Genomic DNA, 13,786 nt, shown 5'->3' with positions numbered 1-13,786 from the left:
AGCTAGAGCTGTGTGCATGCTTGAGTGCTTTATGTAATTGGAGACAAAATTCAAATACCAATAGCTTTGAGCTGCAAATTTGGGTACATGTTTTAGTCCGAAAACCTCAAGGTTGTGCAGTGGTTGTTTGATCCGTTATAAATGTTGTGATTCATCAGGTATGTCATTCTCATGTGAACTGGGGTTTACTGTGCAGAATCCCTCCATGCTTGTTGAACAATGAAGAGAGATCACATTCTGTGTTATTAATAAGTATATTTCTATTAATTCCTATAACTAAATGCAACTGTCTGTACGTATCTGTGGGAAACAGTAACAGTCAAAAGCAGAAGAAATCCCTTGCTGAAGACAAAACTAATTCAGGAAAGAACCTGGGTAACAGCCTAATCTGCTCCTCTGCCCATGAGAGCGATTGCAGCTCTTTATTGTTGGTGAGCACAGTGTGGGGGACATGAGTGTCGCTGAGCAGCCTCCCTCAGTACTGCTTAGGAGGAGGGTAAAAATGGGAAAAGAAAACTCTCTGCCCAGGTTACTGCTGTTGGACCAAATAAACCCACTGATGCTGAGAGCATCCCTGGGGGTGGCTAAGGGGTTGGGGACCTTCCTGCCAGGGAAGGTCCCCAAGGGAAGTTTGGCCTCAAGCAAAACACAACTGGATTGGTGAGTTTCTTGTAGATGGGAAGCATCAGCTTGGCTGTTCCTTGAAGAAAGGTGTATATTGATGACCTTTCCTGTGATGGCTGCCAGGATTGCAGGCGCTGTAGGATGAGCAGGGCTGCTGGAGACGGGGAAAGCTGAAGGGATGAGCTGCTTAAGTGCCCTCCCTCTGGGAATGGCACAGCCCTGCAAAGAAAGGCAGCCCCGGCTATTTCCCCTGTATGACTGTCATAAACCATGTTGTGAGACTGTCATAAACCATGTTGTGACAGGTTTCAATAAAAAGCTTTCAGTAACATGGATCTATGTTTGGATGCACTATTCCTTTTGGGGATGTCTCTGGGTTTTTTTTTTTTGCAGAGAAAGGAATGGGGGGCACATAGCTCAGCCTCCAAGCCCTTCCCCATGCCTGGGTTGTGTGGAGAAGCATGGCCTCCAAGAGCAAGGACTTTGGCTATGACTGCTTCCCTTGTGCTGCGTGCTGACACTCCAAATCTCAGTCAGTGCCATGGAAGGTGCTCAGGACCTCAATGGTCCAACCTCTGGGGATGCCCACGGAGCCATCCTGTCACCCTCTGCTGGCACCAGCACCCTAAAGGTACAACATGCTTGGTTTCCTTCAGGAAAAGTATTTGAAGAAGCAAGCTGTGTTCAGTTTTGGTCCCCGCTGTACAAAAATGATGTGGACATGCTGGGGAGGGTCCAGAGAAGGGTAACACAGGTGATCCAAGGACCGGGAAACCGTGTGAGGCAGGGCTGAGAGAGCTGCATCTGTTCAGCCCACAGAAACAAAGGCTCAGGGGAGACCTGATCACTATGTTCCAGTATTTAAAGGGTGACTACAAAGAATACAAAACCTCCCTTTTTGCAAGGAGCCACATGGAAAAGACAAGAGGTAATGGGCACAAGTTAGATCTGGGGAGATTCTGACTGGACACAAGAAGAAAATTTTTTTACAGTGAGAACAACCAGCCATGGGAATAATCTCCCTGGGGAAGGGGTGGATTCCCAAACACTGGGCACTTAAAATACAGCTGGATGGAGTGCTGGACCATGTAGTCTAGGTCATGCTTTGCCTAGAAAGGTTGGACCAGATGACCCTTGAGGTCCTTTCTAGCCTGGGATTCTATGATTCTATGAATAAAAGGGTTTGAAAACCTTTTCCCAAGTGCCCCAGCCTCTGCCTGCACCAGTGAGTAAAGCACTGCAGGGGCTGCTTTGGTTTTACTAACAGGGCTGCATGTGTCTGACCTTGTGCTCCAAGGGTCACTGCTTCAGCATGTCGGGTTATAAACCTCCCCCAAAGCTTTAATCTGAACAGCACTTTAAAGCAGAGTCTCTGTACACTGCATGCTCTCCTTCACACCCATGCAGCCAGCATCCTTTTAGATCCATTTGTGATACAGCAGCTCTCCAAGTAATTTTTTAGATGAAGCTTGCCTCAATCTCAGTTGCAGATACCAGGGCTGAGCCAAAGCAGGGGAATGGCCTGAATAATGTGCAGATCACTCAGGCAAATGCTGCTGCAAAGTTAGCAACAGCATGGAAACAATACAGCATCAGGCATGAGTCCTTCTGCAAGCAGAGGAGGCTGAGCAGAGGCAAACACAGCCTTCTCAGCAGAAGTGCAGATCTGCTGCCTTGTATCCAGCTGCAGTGATGAGCCGGAGCCACAGCAGTGAGCTGAAGGTAAGAGCCAGGCTGTGGGTGGGAGCAAAGGCTTAGAGTAGGTAATAACACACCAACCCCTGCAACTGCTAGTGCATGGTCCTGCCTATGGAACAGATGCTGCATCTTGAAAGAGAGGTAATGGAAGGCTCCTTGCAGCAGCTGCTTCCAGCTGAGTCTTGGCTTTGCAGGACATGGTTGCCCTTCACTGCCTGCAATGCCTGTGAGAATAATGCATGCACACGTGTACTGCATGCCCCTGAGAGCTGTGTGAAGGTGTCTCAGAACATTAGAAGACCAAAGCAAGATGTCCCCATTGCTGCCCCTGACAGTAGGGGAGTGTTATATCTGTTATGACATGATTGGTGCCTACACTAATGTCTCTGCCAGCAGGCAGGGCTCAGAGAGCATGTGAGCAGTGGGTCCCTGTCCTCTCAGCTGACATTGCTCTGTCCTGTATTAGAAGCCTGCGGATGAGAAATCCCTGTGGCTGTCCCCACTGGAGCTGAGCGCCTCCCCTCTGCACCCAGTGAGACCCCTGATCTGAGAGGGGGGACAGCTCGGGGAAGGGACCCCACAGCACCCCCAGAGGGAAGGGTTGTATGGCCAGGGCTGCAAACCTCCATGTGCCACCATGGAGGAGCCTTAAAGCATGGATGCAGCTGAGGTGCAGCTTTTTTTTTTTTTTTTTCCTTATTAGTATTTAAAGCTGCACCTCCTCTGCCAGGTTGCTTTTTCTCCAGGGAGCCTTACTCCCCAGCATGGCAAAGCCAGCCTGGCTGGGCATGACCCAGCTAGGTAGAGCCGAGAGCCCAGGTTTCTCCACCCCACTTGTCCCTGCTTCCCAGCCTCAGTCTCCCTCTCCTGCCCTGCCAAACTCACTCTTTCCTCCTGCAGGCTTTTTAATATTGTTACTGCTAAAAGTAGCAGGAGCAGTGGAAAATGCGTTTGATGTAATGCCATTCATGCTTTATGCCTTTCCAAGTGTTATCATCGGCTGAATTTTAAAATCAGGCTCCCTGTGGTCGCGCTGTGCCTCCTGCCGTATCACTGATGAGATGATCTGCCTTGCTGCTGGGCTGCCCCAGGCACCGGCTGCCTGTGCCAGCCGGGATGGCACCCTGTGCCATGCACCAGGGCGGCACACATTGGCTTGTGCCTCTGCCATGCTGCTGGTCCTTCTACCAGGTCCAGCGGTGTTCACACAGACAAAAGCTTTCAGGCTTCAAGCCTCAAAGGTCAAGGTTTCCCAGAAGACAAGCTAATTTAATTTTACAAGCGGAGAAAGGGCAAGACGAGGAGGTAAAACAAATCAGAAATAAGGGCTGGCTGCAGACAGCTCAGCCTGTCTGCCATGGGGGGACACGTGTGCTGCCCACACTGCACAAGACCGTGGGTCCCTGGGAGAGACAGTGATAGCAGAGGATGCCCAGGCAAAGTCAGGCTCTTTGGGAACACTCCACTCACCTGGATTCAGATTTCCAGAGAGCTGCAAACCTGTTGCTGCTCCATGGACAACTGCAGCAGGCACCAGGGACTGCATGATTTTACACTCAACCAACAACAAACTTAACAATAATACTCATTACAATTACAATGCAAAACACAGAAATGGCCAGTACTGATCTCTGAATGCCGGCCTGTGGGCCAGTTCAAGTCTTTTTCATACATCAGAACGCTGTTGGGTGCCAGGCAGCTGGGATGTATGGGGTGGTGTGGGAACTGGGCTGGGTGAGGGTGCCTGTGTGCCTTGCTGAAGGGCAATGCCAGACCATGCCAGGGAGGAGCAGGAGAGGAGTGGCTGAAATCTGTGCCAGGGGTTCCCCCATCAGTGACTGCTGCTTACTGGTCACATATCCAGTCACCTCCGTTCAACCAGCTGCCTTCTAACAAACTGATGTGCAATTTCCATCGTGAAGTAATTTCAGCACAACAGAAACAGTACATACTTGTCAAGGACAGACTAAACCTGTATTTTGCAAGTTTTCTTACTTCAAAAGGGGTAAACTTGAAAATGCCAAGAGCAAGAAGTATGAGTTTAAAATCTGACCATCACTCCCTGGATAATTCTGACTCAGGACAGTGGTGATTCCTGCCTGGACCTTGCTGTGAAGCAGCAGCACTGGAAATATCCTTCCTCAGAAGCCAGGGGGATTTCCATATAATTCCAGCTCTTGGAAAGGACTTGGATTAACTAAATTTACTTTTAGACTAATTCCCGTCTAAATTGTGTTGCAATTAAAATCAACGCTGAGCATAGCATGGCGACGTTTGGCATGGCAGGGTACTGCTGGCTCCTCCAGGTGCGCGCCATGCTGGGTGCTCCCAGCACAGGGTGATACCCAGGGCTGTTTGTTTTGGATCATTGTTTGTGCTGAGCATCATCAGGCTGGATTAACTGGTGAGAGGCAGGCATGCTGAGCCCAGTTGTATGGTTAAAAATATGCACCTGAGGCTTCAGGCATCCCTTCCGGTCTGTCTGAGGAACGAACAGATGGATGTGTTCACTAAATACCCTAAATAAAAAGTTAATGTCTTCAAATAATATGTACATTGCCAGGAAAAATACAGTGAAAGTGTTTGCTTTCCTCTGCCCCCAGCACACACAAATGTTTGAGTCACCAAGGGATGCTGAAAGCCCCAATCTGTCAGCTCCAAACTGCCCATCATATGCAAGCAGGCACATGGGGGCTTACAAACACTGCTGTTTTAGCCCAGAGAGGGTGGTTCTGGCTTGCCCACAGCACAGCAAGAAGGGAGGTGGAATGAGTCTGTTTTATACTCACGTTTATGCTCTTTGTACTCTTATATTCTCAGATGCCAAAACACTCCATGCTTCAGGCTGAAGTGTATTACATGAAAGATGTTATGAGGAATGCTGCTCTGCTGCATGAAGCATGCTGCAACAGCTTCAGCTCTGTGGCTGCATCAGAGGCACTGCAAAAGGCAATGCCCCAGTGCCATCAGGTTCAGAATGTGTGACAGCCCCGCAGGCTCAGGGATGTGTTTTGGGGGCAGGAAGGTGAGTTCATCGCCTTTATCCCGAGGTGAAGGATGCTGTGCAGAGGCTCGTGCTGCTCCCCTGCCTTTACAACTCAAGGACCACCTAGGCTTTAAGAATAGAAAGGCTCCCCTGTCCCTCCCTAGGGATACGACCCCAGGAATGAGAGACAACACAGGGCGTGCAGGGATTTACATCGCATCTCAGCGCTGAGGTGGGTGTCAGAGGCTGCTGCAGCTGGCTGGCAGCTTTGATTCATTATGCTTAGAAAGACTGTAGAAAAAGTGAGCGTTTCCGAAGGAACCGCCTTTCAAAGGCTGGCTTCAGGAAAACGAAAAGCCTTTTTCGGGGGGGTGGTGGTGGTTGCAGTTGCGAGCTGTTTCTCTGCGCTGTGAGGGAAGCACAGACCTGCAGTGGGGCCGGCCGGTCACTGGATGTCAGTGTTGACTCACGCAGGTACAGGCACAGTTTTGGGAAGCTCCCCCAGGCAGGCCTGGCTTCCCCCTTCCGCCCCAGTCCGAGACCCCCCTTCCCGGGAGCGGCCACCGGCCATTCCAATAAAACCAATCAACTCCGCACTCGCTGCGCGACTCTTACTGGAGGCCATGGGCATGGATGTTGGGGTGTCCCCGTTCCCACCATCGCTGTGCAATGCTGCCAGGGCTTGCCGGGGGCCTCCCCTGAGGTCCAGGGGTGAGCCCTGCTTGCGTTTCATCCCCCATTAGGAGTCCCCCAGCCCACAGCATTGCTTGTCCCCAGCCATGCCTTCTCTGCCACCCATTCCCATGCGGGAGCTGCCATCCCTGCAGCTGCAAGGCCGGGTGTGCCTGGGAAAGGTGGGCAAGTGGGTCCTCAGCAGCCAATCCTCAGTAACAGGACCGCTGGCCAGCAGTGATTTGGGGAGTGGAGTGCTGGCAGCCCCCTCAGTCAAGAAGTGCTCCTGGGCCTCAGGGAGGCGGGAATGTGTGTGCAGCAGCTGGGCACTGCTGGGACTCCTTACCCCCAGGATGCTGCAAGCCAAGCCCTGGCAGGGTGGCACAGGAGCAGTCAGGCAGTGCTGGGCTGGACAACAATGTCTCTCTGCAGAGCTCAGCTGTGAGGCTGCCCTATGAAGGCTGAAAAGGAGCCTGAAACAGCACGGCAGGCTCAGAGCAGGACCCTGCAGCATCAGCCCCCAGACCCAGAGACCACTGTGGGGATGGAGACATGAAAAGCACCTCTTCTTGACCTGTGGTGAAAGGAGGAGGAGGAAACATTGGGTCCTGCTGTGGGAACAGGGCACTGGAGAGCTGCAGTGCGGGCCAGTGCCTCTGCTCTTCCAGGCTGCAGGAGGTTCTGACATCTCCAGGCATCCCAGTACTACTGCTGGGAGAAGTGCTGGGATAGGGGCGGTGTTCCTCCCTTGGGGGGGTTCACCCTGCTGCAGACTGCCCCTCTCTCCCGCAGAGCCCACCCCCAGACTGGGGCCCTGCTGGGTGCCCCAAGCAGCTGATGCTGGATTGTGGGTGAGGGTGATGCTGTCTGCTGGCTTTTAGCTGGAATTAAAGGTATTAATGAACCACCGATCTGCTGCAAAGCCTTTCACTGTGGCAGAGGGATTACAAAGAGGTTTTTCTCTCCCTTCTCCTACTTACCCACAGAACATACTTTAATGAACCAGGCTCTTCCCAGCTGGAGTAGCGGCTCCCTCCTCACATCCCCAAAGAGCTCCTAAGCCACTCCAGTGGGCACCAGCTATTCCCTTCCACAGATCCCCGCTCCTCTCACATGTGCCTGGGTTGGTGTCTGGTATCTGCCTGAAGACCGAAGCTTTGCAGTGAATGCAAAGGAAGGGGGATGGCGCTGGAGAGGGCACACCTGGGAATTGCCATTCTCCCGGCCTCTCCTTCTGCCATGGTTAATATTTGCTGTGCTCGTAGCTGCCAGCACGTGCGATCTGCTGCTTCATTCCCACTGCTGAAGTTCTTCCATCCCAGATTTACCATGTCAGAGAGGTGGTAAATCTGGAGGCAGAGACTAACGGGAAATAATTTCGGGGATAAAATGAAACAGGCTGGTGACATTTCATCCTTTGAGCCGCTTGCCTTCCTGGCAGCTTCTGTGGAAGTTTACAGCTGATTGCTATGCTTTCCCCTGCTGAAGGAGCCTTCGCTCCAGTAATGTGACACGTACAGCAGATAGATGAGGGGTCTCTATTTCTGCCTTATGTGATCTTCAGGGCCTGTGGGTCCTGAGGTATGTTTGTCTTCGCTGTTGGTGTTGAGTCATGACGGCTTTACCCCATGTTCCTTAAACCCTCTAGTCACGTGTAAGGCTGAAGGGGGCAACATCAGTACAGTGTAGGTTTATGGCTTTGCACTAAGTTTGCCACTACCAATTTCACTTATGACTCAAAGCTGGATTTTCCGAAACCAGCCAAAATTGTTGGATAAGCAACTAATTAGGTGCGTGGGAAAGGTTTAGATGTTCTTTTCTATTAATGTGGTCATCCTCATGTCCCAAGTCCTCATGAAGGCTGGTAATGGCTTGCTGAAGAGCAAAACATGCTGATGGTGGTGGAGGAGTGTTTGTCACCTGCTCTGGTGGTGGGCATTGGGCTGGCAGAACCTCCATGTCCTCTGTCCCCCAGCCCCTCAGCCTCACCACTCCTGGCTGGCATCTCTTTTGCACAGGGACCCCCAAATACTGACCCCACAGAGGCCATGCTGTAAGTATTTGAAGACATCAAGGTCTGATTTGTGTTATGCTACTAAAAAGCTGTCAGGAAGCTATAGAGTTGAAAAGCCCATGGTTAATCCTAGGAGGCACCCTGGTATCTGGCTTTTGGTCCCTTTCCTCCTTCTGGTGTCTTCTTTTTCCTAGAGGTATCACATTTTATCTGCATTCAGATTATTGCAGGATAAAAACCAGCCCGGCTGGTTTAATTTAAAGTGACAGACCTTATCACACATTGTCATCCTGTATTTCCAAGAGGAAAAAGATAAATAGAGTGAGAAAATGGGAAAAAATCATTTTAATACTCTCTGGAGATGCTGTAAGATGAGCTGTGACATGAGGGTAATTTGGGAGACATGGAGCCAGCGCCGGGTTCTGCCCAGTGTCAACAGGCCCCTGGGCAGCCTGTTTCAGGGATGGGGTAGTACTGCTTTGTAGGAATTCAGGCTGGGAAAGACCCGGAGGGACCTGGTAGGGGGAGTCCATGCAATGAGACTCCTGAAGGCCCCTGTTTGCCCTCATCAGGCGTTTGCTTTGCTTTGATACCGGCATGTTTGTGGAGGCTCTGTGTGCTCCATGGTTAGTGTCCCTTCAGACACACCATCTCCAGGTGTCATGTCAAAGTCACCCTTGCATAACTGAAGGGGTGTGATGCATTGATCCCATACCAAGGGCAGGGGCTGGGGTGGGCACAGAAAACCCCGTGGCAGGGTGACGGGCACACAGCATGGGGGTCACTGTCCTCTGCAGGCTGATGAGCCCCAAGGTCAGCTGAGCCTGGCTGGCAGCCTGTGAACCAACAGCATGGCTTAGCTGAAGTGTAAATGCTGGTGTGAGTAGAGGGGAGCTGTGTGGGGAGTGACAGCAGAGACCTGAAGGGATCTGGAGTGTTTTCTAGCAACCCCTGAGAAAATACACGGCATTAAACTCAAAAAATGTCTTATGCTGGAATGAAACAAGGATTTTCCTTACAGGTAAGAAGGACTTTGTACACAGTGTTTTCATGTCAGAGGAAGATAAAATAAATCCCTTGCTATCTTCTGGTGTTAAAGAGGGTGAGCTTTTTGGGGCTGGCCACAGTGGGTGGATGGGGAAGAATGTGGGTTCTGGCAGCATCAACCAAAGCTAGGGGGCCAGCCTGCAGGGATACATGGAGAGCCCTCCCTACCCGCCAGCTGAGCTGTTTGCTTACCAATGAGACTGTCATGATTTTAAACCAATTTGGAGAAAAGGATTTTAAGCTCTGAAGGGATCTTACATGTATCCCTGTGACATTTGACATGCTAATCTTACGGAAATAGATTAATTACAAATGCTATTTCTGTAGGCTTAACTTACTACCATAAGGTCATTGCTAAAGGATAAAAGCTGATGAGATTGTACTGAATAATAATGCAAGCCACAGGATTTCTCTGAATGATCAAGCAGTGAACTACAAGTTTCACAGGAGGAGGACGGGGCTGGAACTAGCAGGGAGCTGCAGCTTCTCCTGCCTCCTATGTCCAGACATTTTGGAGCAGCTCCAGGAAGCCTGTGTATAGGGTCAGCTCCTTGCCTGTGATGCTGTGATATGTGGGGAAGATTGGTCTCCATTCTGAGGGTCACGGGAGCCTGCCAGGCTGGTTGGGGTGCTTGCCCTGAGGAGTACTGCTGGTGGTGGGGATGCTAAGGGCAGGCTAAGCCCCACTGCCCATGGCTGGGACCCTGCTTGAGTTCAGCATCACTGGCCTCAGCAGCTTGGTGCAGTGGACAGGAGATGGGCAAAAAGGACAAGTGGTTTTCAGTTGAAGCTGAGGACAGTTGCATTCAATAAGTGCACGCTTGCTTTGTGGATTTTTCTCTCCCTCTCTACTTACCTATCTAATTCCAGGGGAATAATGCAGGCAGATGGGCCCTGATATTGGCTCTGTCACCGGAGCAGACGATGGAATTTGCTTTTAGTAATTTCCATTTCAGTTTATCTGGTGTCTGTGCTGCAGCAGCGTGTTGCCATGGGAATTGCCATGTGCAGGCAGGCATCAGGCATCAGGCACATGATGGGCACTGCACAACCACAAGGGCAGTGGGCACAGAGGGGTACCCAGGGACCCTCTAGTTGGTGCTTGTCACGACCCAGCACCTCGTGGTGTTGTCGTCATCTCTGCACCAGGAAAGCTCCTTGTTGCAAGCACTAGTCTGGGGCGTTTGCCATCCTCCCTTGACATCACCCCATGCCCCAAATCCTCTGGTTGGTTTGGAGATGGATGGAGTTGTAGGGGCTGCCCAGGTGGAACCACCCTGCTGCCTGGTCCGTTACAGCACTGGTGTGGGGTTGGGTGACTCCATGTAATGAGGTCTGTCCTGTGTTGCACAGGAACTGCAGTGGGAAACAGGAGATTGGCTTTTGGCAGGAAATCTTGTGAAGGCTGCCCATGGCTCCCAGAAACTGCTCTGTTCCCCTGCACTTGCTCTTGCTGGGTGCCAGTCACTCAGAGACATGAAGCAAAATGCATGTGGCTGGGACAGTCTGTCTCATAAAGAGGTGCTGGTGGGGCTGCCACAGTGGCATCTTGCCTGAGAAACGCTGATGCTCTTTTAGGATATCGGAGTATACAGAAAGCACAGGCACCTATGCAGCACTGTGTGCTCAAGGAGCGGGAAACAGGGCAGAGATGGGTGGATGCATTCCCACCTTGCTGTCAGAAACCTGCCTGCCATCAGATGTGTCTGGTCCTTGCAGCAGTGGGAACAAGGAGTGCTGGGTGGGCTTGCTGGAATGTGTCATCTCCTTGGAGACGGCCCCTTGCCCTGTGCCAGGGGCTGGATGCTGGTACCAGGGCCACAGCAGCCCTGGAGCTGGAGGGTGTCTCTTAACAAGGGGCAGAGTGGAAAAGTATTTATTACATGCTGTGTGTTGGCACTGGTGTTTGTTTAGTGGGGCATCCATAAAGCACTTCTTTTAATTCTTAGTGCTTCTGTCTAATTAAAAACAGGTCAAAGGGGTGTGTGATGGTGGTGGGCCATTCACGTGACCCTCTGCTGGGAGAGCAACTTATGTGAGGCTTGGGTTTGCCTTTGAGAATTAAGCCAAGGGACAGGTAAAGCTTTCCTTCATCTGGCCTCAGGCTCCCAGGCCTCAGAAATGCAGAGCAGCTTGGAGGTGCCCTGCAGATGGTAGCAAAGCTCTGCTGCAGCTCATCAGCCTAGCAGCAGCCGGCAGAGCAGCGCTCTATGCCTTGAGATAACCTGCTCCAAAGGAACGTCTTGCACAGCTTTCTAGAAAGAAAAAAGGTGCCTTTGCTTGGTCTCACCCAGAGACATGTTCTCAGTCTTGCTGCAAGCCCAAGTGGGACTGAGGAAGAAGGTCTATGGTGTGGACCCTGGGACTGATGGCACTGACTGCTGAGGAGCAGCCGGGATTTGCCTGGAGGGGTCACTCCAGGTAAACTACAGGGGGTTAAGCATCAACTCCTGAACAACCTTACACCCAGCCAAAGCAGATTTACAGCTGAACAGCTGAGTGCTGGCAAGCTGTGTCAGTGTGCTTCTCTCCATCTCCCAACCTGCCTTTTATTTCCCAACCCTGCCCAAGTGATACCCATCAGTGGGAATAGGTGCACCTGGGGTGGGATGGCTGATTTGAGCAGACAGATAACAACACAAGAGCTAAGGGCTAAACTGAAAACCATGCACCACTAGCCCAACCACAGTCCTGGGCAAGATCCAACTCAAACCCGGTTCCTACTGTTGGAACATGACTGTGGGTCACTGATCTCACTCCATCACTGGTGGCAGCCCATGGCGTGTGGAATTCTCCTGCACAGCAGTGGCTGCACACCAAGATCCCCACTGGGGCAGGGATGTCTCCTGAGGTTGTTCCCAGAAGCTGAGAGATTCCTGGCCTCAACAGATCCTCAGTAAGAGACTGACAATGTGCTGGACTTTGAAATCTTAGCTAAGTGATATAAAGAACTGATTGTGCATATGTAACCCTTTAGACATAAACCACTGACCAAATCTGGGACTAAGTCTGGATCCAGCTGCACCTCAGCTCCTCTTTGAGTAGGAGTTTAGAACATAAGGGTTCCTTTCTGAACCTCATGACCCAATGGGAGGCTGTCCCTGACAGTTTTGTCTGTCTCTGCCCTCTGTGCAAAAACCACTTGAGTGTACCTCACCATAGAATCTTGTTAAACCATTGTCATATTTATTGACAAAGTTTGTCAATCATTGTTTTATATCAATAAACACATCGCTACTTTTTTCTTACGAGTAAAGTGCACCACTCCATCCAGGACGTAAGTAGTTTCTGCAGCAAGAAGTGCTGTGACATGAGAAGACATTTTCAGTAGTATGTGACTCTCCCAGTCTTTTTAAACTAACATTAGGTATGAGGTTATTTGTTATTTGATACCATGGTGCTTGCAGGAAGCTACACAGAACAGGGCTAACTGCTGTGGGGATTAGGATTTGTGGCAGCATGTACAGATGAAAATCACTGGCAAACTTAGCTAGCCATGTTTTTTATCAATAACACTCCCACGGGGAGCATTGCTGCCAGGCCCAGGGTCATGCAGATGTTCAAGCAGAAACCTCCTGCCTTGAGGGAAAGCTGAGAGTCAAGCTGGGGCCATGAAACCTCCTACTGGGGTATTGGTGGGAGATGGATATTTAGATTGGATATTAGGAAAACTTTCTTCACTGAGAGGGTGCTCAGGCATTGGAACAGGCTGCCCAGAGAAGTGGTGGAATCAGCACCCCTGGAAGCATTCAAAAGCTGTGTAGATGAGGCCCTCAGTGACATGGTTTAGTGATGGACTTGGCAGTCCTGGGGTAAAGGTTGGGCTTGATCTTAAAGGTATTTTCCAACCTAGTTGATTCTATGGGGCTGCCCCTAGAGTGGGCAGAGTGTCTCATCAGCTGTCTCCCTCCTTTGTCCTCACGGGGGGTATACATAGAAGCTGAGTTACATGCAAGGCTCAGCTCAGCGCTGCTGGCACATGTGTGTGTGTCAGGAACAAGGGTACTGGTTTCAGCTTGAATTGCAAAGATGTGATTTTCCTCATAGAAAAAAAATTAAGCTAATGGAAGAGGATCTCATTTGGGAGGAAGGATGCTATTAGTTTCAAAGAAGGTTCTAACAAGAATAGAAAAAATAACCACTTCCAGTGGTAATAATTACAGATACTTTATTTTTCTCCATTTGAATATTTTAATGACTTTTAAAGCAGAATAAGGTTGTTTTTTGTTGTTTTTTCTTTCTTTTGTTTTCTTTTTTTTTCCAGAACATTTGAAACCTCAAAAGGTCATTTCTCCCAGTCTTTCATTTTCTTAGGGAAAAAAAAAAAAGGGAAAACACAAACCAAAATGTGGAAATAACACTTTTGGAAAAGTGCTACTGAGAAGCCAGAGCTGGGCCGTTCCCTTGCCCCATCTCCAGTGCCTTTTTTACTCCTTGGAAATATCAGCTCAGATTTTGTTCCAGTAAAAAAATGTGTGATGCAGGGTGAGATAAATACTTCCAATTACCTGATAACAAAGGACTGATTGATAGAAGAAAACCATGAGGCAAAGGAGCTTCTATTAGTGTGACATTTCAACCCTATTAGTCAGATTAAAAATCAGACGCATGGTGCTGCTGAGCAAGTCTGTGTCAGGGACTCAGTGCATAAATTTACCTGGGAGGGTGTAAAACCAATGTATTGAGGAAACATTGAATATGAGGACCAGTGTATGGGTGAAAGGGGCACCCATATGTCCCTGGGC

Source organism: Pezoporus flaviventris, unplaced genomic scaffold (genome assembly GCF_033815535.1).
Source record: "Pezoporus flaviventris isolate CSIRO_AGI_PZ_B2104156 unplaced genomic scaffold, CSIRO_AGI_Pfla_v1 ptg000035l, whole genome shotgun sequence".
In the NCBI taxonomy this organism is placed as follows: Eukaryota; Metazoa; Chordata; class Aves; order Psittaciformes; family Psittacidae; genus Pezoporus; species Pezoporus flaviventris.
Note: the sequence above shows the minus strand (reverse complement) of the source record.